A 12,248-nucleotide genomic window follows, 5' to 3' on the forward strand; every position below is an offset into this window, starting at 1 on the left:
ATAAATGTTTTCTATTCACTGGTGATTTTTTTTTCACCTGGTGATATTACAATGAGACTGTGACAAACATGAATCCTTTACAAGCATCCTGTATTCTGCATGCTTCATTAATATAAGACTAAACCTGAGCACAAGTGATGTATGTAATTTGCTCATTCTTATTATTCTATAGAATCAGCGCAGAGATGAATGAGTGAGCAGGATGTACAGAGAGATGAATGTTATCTAACAATGGAAGGCATAATAACATGCTTCATTGCTTCAACACAGGATTAATAATTCCCAGTCTGTTATTTATAGCTCTGCCACTGCTATGGAAGCAGGGTTCACTTCCGTGTTTGCAGATATATTTACACTGTGCAGTATCCACGCTTTTTTGCAAACTTAATATGCAGCAGCTATTTCATATAGACATTACACACATCATCTTCACATGTATTGTTCCTGATAAAAGTGGAGAAAGAAGCAGACTGACAGTTCACATGTTTTGTATCTGGCAAGTGAATATGGTAGAGAGTTTTCTTTTTGCTTGTTGTTATTTGTGCAGCCAGGTATAGTTTTGTGAACAATTCCATTTAGGGAGTTTTCCTGCCATAAATAATGTAAATGCCATTTAATGTATAAAAAAAAAAAATGTAACCGCAGATCACAGGGCTGGCACCCCAGGTATGATGTGAAGTTAGTTGTTTAAAAAAAAAAATTATATTGGAAAATTAGAAGGATTCTATAATAATAAAATGATCACTATGTAAAGGCCTGCAGGGGAGCCCCAAGTATAAAGGTGTCCATAAATTTTCAATAACTGTTGGGCAAACAGTTATCTCGCCCAACCTCCCCATGCACTTGAAGGTTTGGCATGGTCGAATGTTCATGTTTTCCTTATGGGAAAGCCACTGCCAGACAGCTCTGGTAGCTTATCCTCTCCAGAACATGAGTTGGTCGGTAAAGCCTTTTTCTTTGCCAACATCATCGGGCTACCAATAATTTCAGTTTACAAAAAGCTGTCTATACAAACAGGACAATGGGGCAAAAAGTGGCAAATGATCAACCAAATTTTTTTTTTCAGATGACCACAGGTAAAAAAAAAAATAATCAAACATAATAAAATTTTATTGCTGATCCTATTTTCAGAAGAGATAACTCTGCTATTGGCTATTGTAAATAATAGTTTGATTTAATTTAAAGATGATGGTTGGCCGAAATTGTCAAAATTGGACATTTCGGTTGACCATTATCTATATGAATGGCCAGTTTAAGGGTCGGCGTTTTAAGAAAACATAGCTAAAAATAGTAATTGAGTGTGTGACTCAGCGGGAGATGTGTCCCTCAGTAATGGACAAAAGAAATCTTGCAAGTGTAATTGGTGTATAGTACAGCATTGTGTAAATATTCTGAGCAATGTGTGTGTCATGTGGTCACCAAGAGGTGCTTAAGGGGCATACTGTATGTCCAATATGTTAGTGGCCAATAAAAGCTTGTATGCAATTGCAAAAGTAGCTCTTGAGGACTGTCTGTATAATGACTACTAGTCAGTCATAGTGTTGTATAGTAAGTGAGGAAATAGTGCCAAGTTTAGACTGGAGAATAAACTAGTAATTGTGTAATGTAAAAGGAATTTAAGTCAGCCAAGCAATATATGCAAACACAAAATTACAGCACCACAATGCAAGTGCTAAGATATATGTGTAATATGAATCAACTGGAATTGCAATACTGCTATAGAATTTTTTTTTTTAGATTCTTAGCATACCATTTGCTCAGATAGTGTGTAACGTCTGACCATAGTAAGGTGACCTTGTTGGGACAGACCATACACTATAGATATGCTTCTCTTGGGCTAGCACCAAGCCCACAATTTCTGGGCATTTAGGATTCAGCCATTCTCTGCTTAAAACCACTCACCACCCAGGTGATAGGTGGAGTGTTCAGCCAAAATGGAGACAACCCCCACATTCAATATAAAAATAAAAAAAATGGTCAGCACATCCAAAACATCTGTGTAAAGTATGCAGGTGCACATGTCATCAGAGTAAAGTGACCTCATCAGGGCAAAGCCATTTTGTGTATTGCATGTGGGGATGGTTTCCATCTTGGTCATGCACTCTACCCATTCCTCTGGTTGATTTTAAGAAGGGAATAGCTGGATCCTACTTGCCCAGAATATGTATGCTTGGTGTTAGCTCAAGAGAGGCATATCTATAGTGTAGGGTCCATCCCGATGAGGTCATCCTACAGTGGTGGGATGCTTAGTATTACAAGTAAAAATAGTTCACATTATACATATATCTTACTGCTTGCAGAATGCTGATGTAATTTTTTTGTTTGCATATAACCAATCTTTTGGATGTGCTGACCAATTTTTTTGTTAAGCCTAGCAATTAGGGCTGGGCGGTATGGCCAAATATGTGTATCACGGTATTTTTGTAACTTATGGCGGTTCCACGGTATATAACAGTATTCTCCTCCCCCCCCCCCCCCCCAAAAAAAAATAGATTATTAGCCCAGCACTGCGCTGTCCCCATTGGGGTACTACTCACGTCACCCGCAAGCGCTGTCCCCATTGGGGTACTACTCACGTCACCCACAAGCGCTGCCCTCCTTGTCCTCCTGTTTGTTCCGGCCACCAGCGCTGACACTCTATACTGTATCCCTATGCCCGGGCTGCAAAAGGTAAACAAAAATAAACTTTAACGCATGTTCCTACATCGGCCTTATGCTCTTCCTGGGGATGTGAACGTCGGACAGTCGCCAGCCTATCACCGGCCACAGCGATGTTCTGCCTCGGCCGGTGATAGGCTGAGCCCACTGTCATGTAAGAAGCCGGCTCCTTACATGACAGTGGGCTCAACTTATCACCGGCCGAAGTGGAACATCGCTGTGGCCAGTTATAGGCTGGCGACTGTCCGACGTTCACATCCCCAGGAAGCAGGTCCGGACTGACGGGGAAGGTGAGTTAGTTTATTTTGTTTACCTTTTGCAGCCCGGGCATAGGTATACAGTATAGTACAGTGGTCTTCAACCTGCGGACCTCCAGATGTTGCAAAACTACAACTCCCTGCATGCTGGGAGTTGTAGTTTTGCAACATCTGGAGGTTGAAGACCACTGGAATAGAGTGTCAGCGCCGGCAGCCGCATCAAACAGGAGGACGAGGAGGGCAGCGCTTGCGGGTGACATATGTGAGTAGTACCCCGCTGGGCGCAGCACTGGGCTAGTAATTAATTGGGGGGGGGGGGGCAGCAGAACAGCGCTTGCGGGTCAAATATGATTAGTTCCCCCCGATGTGCGCAGCACTGGGCTGATAATTCATTCATTCCCGAGGGGGAGGAGCCAAACCGGTATTGAGGTATGGGTTAAAATTCATATCATGCAGCACAAAAATTTCGGTATGCGGTATGAACCGGTATACCGCCCAGCCCTACTAGCAATATATGTGTCTGTTTAGGCCCTTTTGTATTCAGGACATCATTCACAGAGCCTATCAACAAGATAACCTTGCTGTCTCCTATGGCTTTCACTGGAAACTAGGAGCAGTCTGTTTCTAATGAAATACTTTAATGTGCCCATTGGTTCATCTGAAGTTCTGTATCTATTAGCAACATTCACAAGCACATACGTTATCTACACAAGAACTTGCCAGAGCTGAGCGATATTTCAGATAGTACTGTTATCTTGGCATGCCAGTGTTCTTAGCCAGTTGTATGACTGTGTAGTAAGGCTTGTAGAGTATACAGTATATAGCAGAGCAGTGTGAGCTCTGTGACCTTTTTAAGGAACAAAAAGGAATTAAGTTACTAAAGTGCAATTCTTCTGTGTTTTCTTTTTTTTGCACCTGTGCTTCACAAAACAAACATTGAAGTATGTACCCATGGCATAGAAAAATATATAAATACTATTAGCACTATAATGTTTATTATAAAATGGGTATGCCAACAAATGAATGTTATTTTCACATACTTTTTGGATCATTTCCACACAGTATCTCGCATTTATTGTTGTGTTTGCAAGTAGACAGTCTTATATTGTGCCTTCTTCATATTGCAAAGTGGCAAACGTTATGCAAAATAACATTTAAGACACATTTATTATCATATTTAGATGCTTTTTGCTTTAAAGGGGTATTCACAGATTTTTTTTTTATTTGACTATGCTACAGGGGCTGTAAAGTTAGTGTAGTTCATAATATAGTGTCTGTACCTGTGTGTGACGGTTTTCTCACAATTCTTATGTGATTTTCACCCCAATATTTATTTTTAACAGCATACAAAATGACTGCTGTCTCTTTTGATTTTTCTCAGGTTGCAATGCGGCCGAGACGTGTCTCACTAGTCAGCTGATGACAGGGAGCCTGTCTGCTTCAATGGGTGGAGCGATCAATCTGCAACTAATGCAACAGCTGTAGGCATCCTGATTGAAAACCACAGGTCTTTTGAATGGATGCAGCTCATTTATGTTTCAATGGGTGGGGTGGCTGATCTGTGAGAGGGAGAAAAAATAAATTATGGGATTGAAAGGCAAAGAAGAAAACTCAAACAGGAAATACCAGTTCACAAAAAGCTAGCCACAGTGTTATGGTAATCTCCCAACATTTAGCCCCAAGACAAGCACAGATCCTTCCTAAGCATGTCCATTACTGTCTGGCAGGTATGTACTAAAATCACCTTATGGTGGAGAACCCCTTTAATAACAATGACAAATTAAAGACAATTGTTAGTTGGCATTAAAGTAAGATTTTAGTATAATTTCATCTGTTGTACACTATTTCTACTATTAGGTTATTTTACACTGCAGATCCGCCGATGACAGACCCTACAGTGTGCCTGCAGCTATGCCTGCATGCTTGTAGTGGCAATCCACCGATACAAACAGACACAGGGATCTGTCGACATATGCAGTATTCTCGTGGTGGCTGCTCTCTGCCTAGCTCAGGGAGCAGGGGGAGCACACGTGATGTCTGCAAGTACACTGCATATGTGCGCGGCAACTCGTAGATCGCTGTGTCTGCTCGTATCAGTCGACTGCCACTATGAACAGGCAGGCATAGCTGCAGGCACAGTGTAGGGTCCATCATCGCCGGATCTGCAGTGTAAAATAAGCTGCAGATCCATTCCATGTTACCCTACCCTTAAAGGGGTGCTCCGCCCCTAGAAATCTTATCCCCTATCCAAAGGATAGGGGATAAGATGTCAGATCGCCGAGGTCCCTCTGCTGGGGAGCCCCGGGATCCCCGCTGCGGCACCTCACTCTCATTACAGCACAGAGCAAGTTCACTCTGTGCGTAATGACGGGCGATACGGGGGACGGAGCAGCATAACATCATGACTCCGCCCCTCATGACATCACGGCCCATCCCCTTAATGCAAGTCTATGGGAGGGGGCGTGACGACCGCCACGCCCCCTCCCATAGACTTGTATTGAAAGGGGCGGGCCGTGATGTCACGAGGGGTGGAGCCGTGACTTAACGATGCTCCGGCCCCTGTATTGCCCGTCATTACGTGCAGAGCGAACTCGCTCTGTGCTGTAATGAGAGCGTGGTGCCGCAGCGGGGATCCCAGGGCTCCACAGCAGCGGGACCGCGGCGATCTGACATCTTATCCCCTTCCTTTAGATAGGGGATAAGATGTCTAGGGGCGGAGTACCCCTTTAAAGGGTTTTCCAGTGAAAACTGTTTCGCTATAACATGTCTAGACTGCCTGTTTAAACAAACAAAAGAAAAACATTCATACCTCCAGTATCGCTACTCATGGTGTCTACTGCACTCCACTTTCTGGTCACATTGCCGATGAGCCAATCACTGGTCACAGCAGTGTTCCACCTCAGCCAGTCATTGGTCCCAGAACCAGAAAGAAGAACATGGTGATGATTGGAAGCAGACATACCGGGATATCGAGGATGGTAAGTGTATATATATATATATATATATATATATATATATATATATATATATATATATATATTTGTTTTTTATAGTTAGGCAGATAAGGCATGTTTTAAAGGGGTATTCCAGGAATTTTTTTTCTTTGACTATGCTACAGGGGCTGTAGTTGGTGTAGTTCATAATATAGTGTACCTGTACCTGTGTGTGACAGTTTTCTCAAAATTCTTCTGTGATTTCCACCCCACTATTTACTTTTACCAGCATACAAAATGACTGTTGTCTTGGATTTTTCCCAGCTTCCAATGCGGCCGAGACCTGACTCACTAGTCAGCTGATGACAGGGAGCCTGTCTGCTTCAATGGGAGGAGGGATCAATCTGCAACTAATGCAACAGCTGTAGGCACCCTGATTGAAAACCACAGGTCTTTTGTTTCAATGTGTGGGGTGGCTGATGTGTGGGAGGGAAGAAAATGGCATTGTGGGATTTGTAGTCAAAAAAACATGTAGTCAAACAGGAAATACAAGTTCACAAAAAGCTAGCCACAGTGTTATGGTAATCTCACAACATAGCCATTTAGCCCCAAGACAAGTACAGATCCTTCCTAAGCATGTCCATTACTGCCTGCCAGGTATGTACTAAAATCACCTTGTGGTGGATAACCCCTTTAACGCCTTAAAGGAGTAGTCCAATGGTGAAAAATTCTATACAGTTAGCAACAGTTTAAAAAGTTATATAACTTTGTAATATACTCACATAACCCATCTGGAACGGAAAGTACCTTTTTCAGTGATTTCTCTCTAGACAGGAAGCGCTGCATAATCCAGCATCTCCACCTACACTTCTTCTACAGCCTGTGGTCAGCTCCTCATTCCTTTCCTCATAGTTCTCAATATGTGAGTGCTCACCAATCACAGCACTCACACATTGAACCAATCACAGCACTCACACATTGAACCAATCACAACACTCACACATTGAACCAATCACAGCCCTCCTGCTTGAGCCTGGTCACGTGGGTGCCGTACTGTAAGCCAGGAGAAGTGTGAGGGGGAGAATTAGGACTGACACAGCCCCTCCCCCCCCCCCCCCCAGCTCTGTCTACACAGGACCTAACTTATCATGGGGAGGTTTCAAGTTTGCATGGGGGGAGGGGAGGGAGGACGTGTGTGAGGAGACATATTACACAGGCTGGGGATGTATAGACTGCAGGGGAATAAATATCATACTGGGGATGATTTATATGTGTGTGTGTGGGGGGGATCTCCTGAATGACATGCTGGGAGTTGTAGTCCCTGTTATGTGTGTGTGTATGCTAGTGTTTCCAAACCAGTGTGCCTCCAGCTGTTGCAAAACTACAACTCCCAGCATGCCCTGACAGACTTTGGGCATGCTGGGAGTTGTAGATGTGCGACAGCTGGAGGCACACTGGTTGGTAAACACTGTTCTAGCCTATTCAGCACACACATCATGTTACACCAGTGTTTCCCAGGGTGCCTCCAGATGTTGCAAAACTACTACTAGCAGCATTCCCTGGTTGGGAAACCCTAGCATACACACACATAACAGGGACTACAACTCCCAGCATGTATCATTCAGAAGTCGTCCCCCCTCACACATTGAAATCATCCCAGTATAATATTTATTCCCTGTAGTCTATACACCACCAGCCCCTGCAGTGCAGTATGTCTCCTCACATATAGAAATCATCCCCAGCCCCTGCAGTGTAATATGTCTCCTCACATATAGAAATCATCCCGAGCCCCTGCAGTGTAATATGTCTCCTCACATATAGAAATCATCCCCAGCCCGTGCAGTGCAGTATGTCTCCTCACATATAGAAATCATCCCCAGCCCGTGCAGTGCAGTATGTCTCCTCACATATAGAAATCATCCCCAGCCCCTGCAGTGTAATATGTCTCCTCACATATAGAAATCATCCCGAGCCCCTGCAGTGTAATATGTCTCCTCACATATAGAAATCATCCCCAGCCCCTGCAGTGCAGTATGTCTCCTCACATATAGAAATCATCCCCAGCCCCTGCAGTGTAATATGTCTCCTCACATATAGAAATCATCCCCAGCCCCTGCAGTGTAATATGTCTCCTCACATATAGAAATCATCCCCAGCCCCTGCAGTGTAATATGTCTCCTCACATATAGAAATCATCCCCAGCCCCTGCAGTGTAATATGTCTCCTCATATATAGAAATCATCCCCAGCCCGTGCAGTGTAATATGTCTCCTCACATATAGAAATCAGCCCCTGCAGTGTAATATGTCTCCTCACATATAGAAATCATCCCCAGCCCCTGCAGTGTAATATGTCTCCTCACATATAGAAATCATCCCCAGCCCCTGCAGTGCAATATGTCTCCTCACATATAGAAATCATCCCCAGCCCGTGCAGTGCAGTATGTCTCCTCACATATAGAAATCATCCCCAGCCCCTGCAGTGTAATATGTCTCCTCACATATAGAAATCATCCCCAGCCCCTGCAGTGTAATATGTCTCCTCACATATAGAAATCATCCCCAGCCCGTGCAGTGCAGTATGTCTCCTCACATATAGAAATCATCCCCCGCCCCTGTAGTGTAATATGTCTCCTCACATATAGAAATCATCCCCAGCCCGTGCAGTGTAATATGTCTCCTCACATATAGAAATCATCCCCCGCCCCTGCAGTGTAATATGTCTCCTCACATATAGAAATCATCCCCAGCCCCTGTAGTGTAATATGTCTCCTCACATATAGAAATCATCCCCAGCCCCTGCAGTGTAATATGTCTCCTCATATATAGAAATCATCCCCAGCCCCTGCAGTGTAATATGTCTCCTCACATATAGAAATCATCCCCAGCCCCTGCAGTGCAGTATGTCTCCTCACATATAGAAATCATCCCCAGCCCCTGCAGTGTAATATGTCTCCTCACATATAGAAATCATCCCCAGCCCCTGCAGTGTAATATGTCTCCTCACATATAGAAATCATCCCCAGCCCCTGCAGTGTAATATGTCTCCTCACATATAGAAATCATCCCCAGCCCCTGCAGTGTAATATGTCTTCTCACATATAGAAATCATCCCCAGCCCCTGCAGTGTAATATGTCTCCTCACATATAGAAATCATCCCCAGCCCCTGCAGTGTAATATGTCTCCTCACATATAGAAATCATCCCCTGCAGTGTAATATGTCTCCTCACATATAGAAATCATCCCCAGCCCCTGCAGTGTAATATGTCTCCTCACATATAGAAATCATCCCCAGCCCGTGCAGTGTAATATGTCTCCTCACATATAGAAATCATCCCCAGCCCGTTCAGTGTAATATGTCTCCTCACATATAGAAATCATCCCCAGCCCGTGCAGTGTAATATGTCACCTCACATATAGAAATCATCCCCAGCCCGTGCAGTATGTCTCCTCACATATAGAAATCATCCCCAGCCCCTGCAGTGTAATATGTCTCCTCACATATAGAAATCATCCCCAGCCCCTGCAGTGTAATATGTCTCCTCACATATAGAAATCATCCCCAGCCTGTGCAGTGTAATATGTCTCCTCACATATAGAAATCATCCCCAGCCCCTGCAGTGCAGTATGTCTCCTCACATATAGAAATCATCCCCAGCCCGTGCAGTGTAATATGTCTCCTCACATATAGAAATCATCCCCAGCCCGTGCAGTGTAATATGTCTCCTCACATATAGAAATCATCCCCAGCCCCTGCAGTGTAATATGTCTCCTCACATATAGAAATCATCCCCAGCCCCTGTAGTGTAATATGTCTCCTCACATATAGAAATCATCCCCAGCCCGTGCAGTGTAATATGTCTCCTCACATATAGAAATCATCCCCAGCCCCTGCAGTGTAATATGTCTCCTCACATATAGAAATCATCCCCAGCCCCTGTAGTGTAATATGTCTCCTCACATATAGAAATCATCCCCAGCCCGTGCAGTGTAATATGTCTCCTCACATATAGAAATCATCCCCAGCCCCTGCAGTGTAATATGTCTCCTCACATATAGAAATCATCCCCAGCCCCTGTAGTGTAATATGTCTCCTCACATATAGAAATCATCCCCAGCCCCTGCAGTGTAATATGTCTCCTCACATATAGAAATCATCCCCAGCCCCTGTAGTGTAATATGTCTCCTCACATATAGAAATCATCCCCAGCCCCTGTAGTGTAATATGTCTCCTCACATATAGAAATCATCCCCAGCCCCTGCAGTGTAATATGTCTCCTCACATATAGAAATCATCCCCAGCCCCTGTAGTGTAATATGTCTCCTCACATATAGAAATCATCCCCAGCCCGTGCAGTGTAATATGTCTCCTCACATATAGAAATCATCCCCAGCCCCTGCAGTGTAATATGTCTCCTCACATATAGAAATCATCCCCAGCCCCTGTAGTGTAATATGTCTCCTCACATATAGAAATCATCCCCAGCCCGTGCAGTGTAATATGTCTCCTCACATATAGAAATCATCCCCAGCCCCTGCAGTGTAATATGTCTCCTCACATATAGAAATCATCCCCAGCCCCTGCAGTGTAATATGTCTCCTCACATATAGAAATCATCTCCAGCCCCTGCAGTGTAATATGTCTCCTCACATATAGAAATCATCCCCAGCCCCTGCAGTGTAATATGTCTCCTCACATATAGAAATCTTCCCCAGCCCGTGCAGTGTAATATGTCTCCTCACATATAGAAATCATCCCCAGCCCCTGCAGTGTAATATGTCTCCTCACATATAGAAATCATCCCCAGTCCCTGCAGTGTAATATGTCTCCTCACATATAGAAATCATCCCCAGCCTGTGCAGTGTAATATGTCTCCTCACATATAGAAATCAGCCCCTGCAGTGTAATATGTCTCCTCACATATAGAAATCATCCCCAGCCTGTGCAGTGTAATATGTCTCCTCATATATAGAAATCATCCCCAGCCCCTGCAGTGTAATATGTCTCCTCACATATAGAAATCATTCCCAGCCTGTGCAGTGTAATATGTCTCCTCACATATAGAAATCATCCCCAGCCCCTGCAGTGTAATATGTCTTCTCACATATAGAAATCACCCCCAGCCCCTGCAGTGCAGTGTAATATGTCTCCTCACATATAGAAATCATCCCCAGCCCCTGCAGTGCAGTATGTCTCCTCACATATAGAAATCATCCCCAGCCCCTGCAGTGTAATATGTCTCCTCACATATAGAAATCATCCCCAGCCCATGCAGTGTAATATGTCACCTCACATATAGAAATCATCCTCAGCCCGTGCAGTGTAATATGTCTCCTCATATATAGAAATCATCCCCAGCCCGTGCAGTGTAATATGTCTCCTCACATATAGAAATCATCCCCAGCCCCTGCAGTGTAATATGTCTCCTCATATATAGAAATCATCCCCAGCCCCTGCAGTGTAATATGTCTCCTCACATATAGAAATCATCCCCAGCCCGTGCAGTGTAATATGTCTCCTCACAAATAGAAATAATCCCCAGCCCGTGCAGTGTAATATGTCTCCTTACATATAGAAATCATCCCCAGCCCGTGCAGTGCAGTATGTCTCCTCACATATAGAAATCATCCCCAGCCCCTGCAGTGTAATGTCTCCTCACATATAGAAATCATCCCCAGCCCCTGCAGTGTAATATGTCTCCTCACATATAGAAATCATCCCCAGCCCCTGCAGTGTAATATTTCTCCTCACATATAGAAATCATCCCCAGCCCCTGCAGTGAAATATGTCTCCTCACATATAGAAATCATCCCCAGCCCCTGCAGTGTAATATGTCTCCTCACATATAGAAATCATCCCCAGCCCCTGCAGTGTAATATGTCTCCTCACATATAGAAATCATCCCCAGCCCCTGCAGTGAAATATGTCTCCTCACATATAGAAATCATCCCCAGCCCCTGTAGTGTAATATGTCTCCTCACATATAGAAATCATCCCCAGCCCCTGCAGTGCAGTATGTATCCTCACATAAAGAAATCATCCCTAGCCCCTGCAGTGCAGTATGTCTCCTCACATATAGAAATCATCCCCAGCCCCTGCAGTGTAATATGTCTCCTCACATATAGAAATCATCCCCAGCCCGTGCAGTGTAATATGTCTCCTCACATATAGAAATCATCCCCAGCCCGTGCAGTGCAGTATGTCTCCTCACATATAGAAATCATCCCCAGCCTGTGCAGTGCACTATGTCTCCTCACATATAGAAATCATCCCCAGCCCCTGCAGTGTAATATGTCTCCTCACATATAGAAATCATCCCCAGCCCGTGCAGTGTAATATGTCTCCTCACATATAGAAATCATCCCCAGCCCCTGCAGTGTAATATGTCTCCTCACATATA

This window comes from Hyla sarda, chromosome 6 (genome assembly GCF_029499605.1).
Source record: "Hyla sarda isolate aHylSar1 chromosome 6, aHylSar1.hap1, whole genome shotgun sequence".
NCBI classification, from domain to species: Eukaryota; Metazoa; Chordata; class Amphibia; order Anura; family Hylidae; genus Hyla; species Hyla sarda.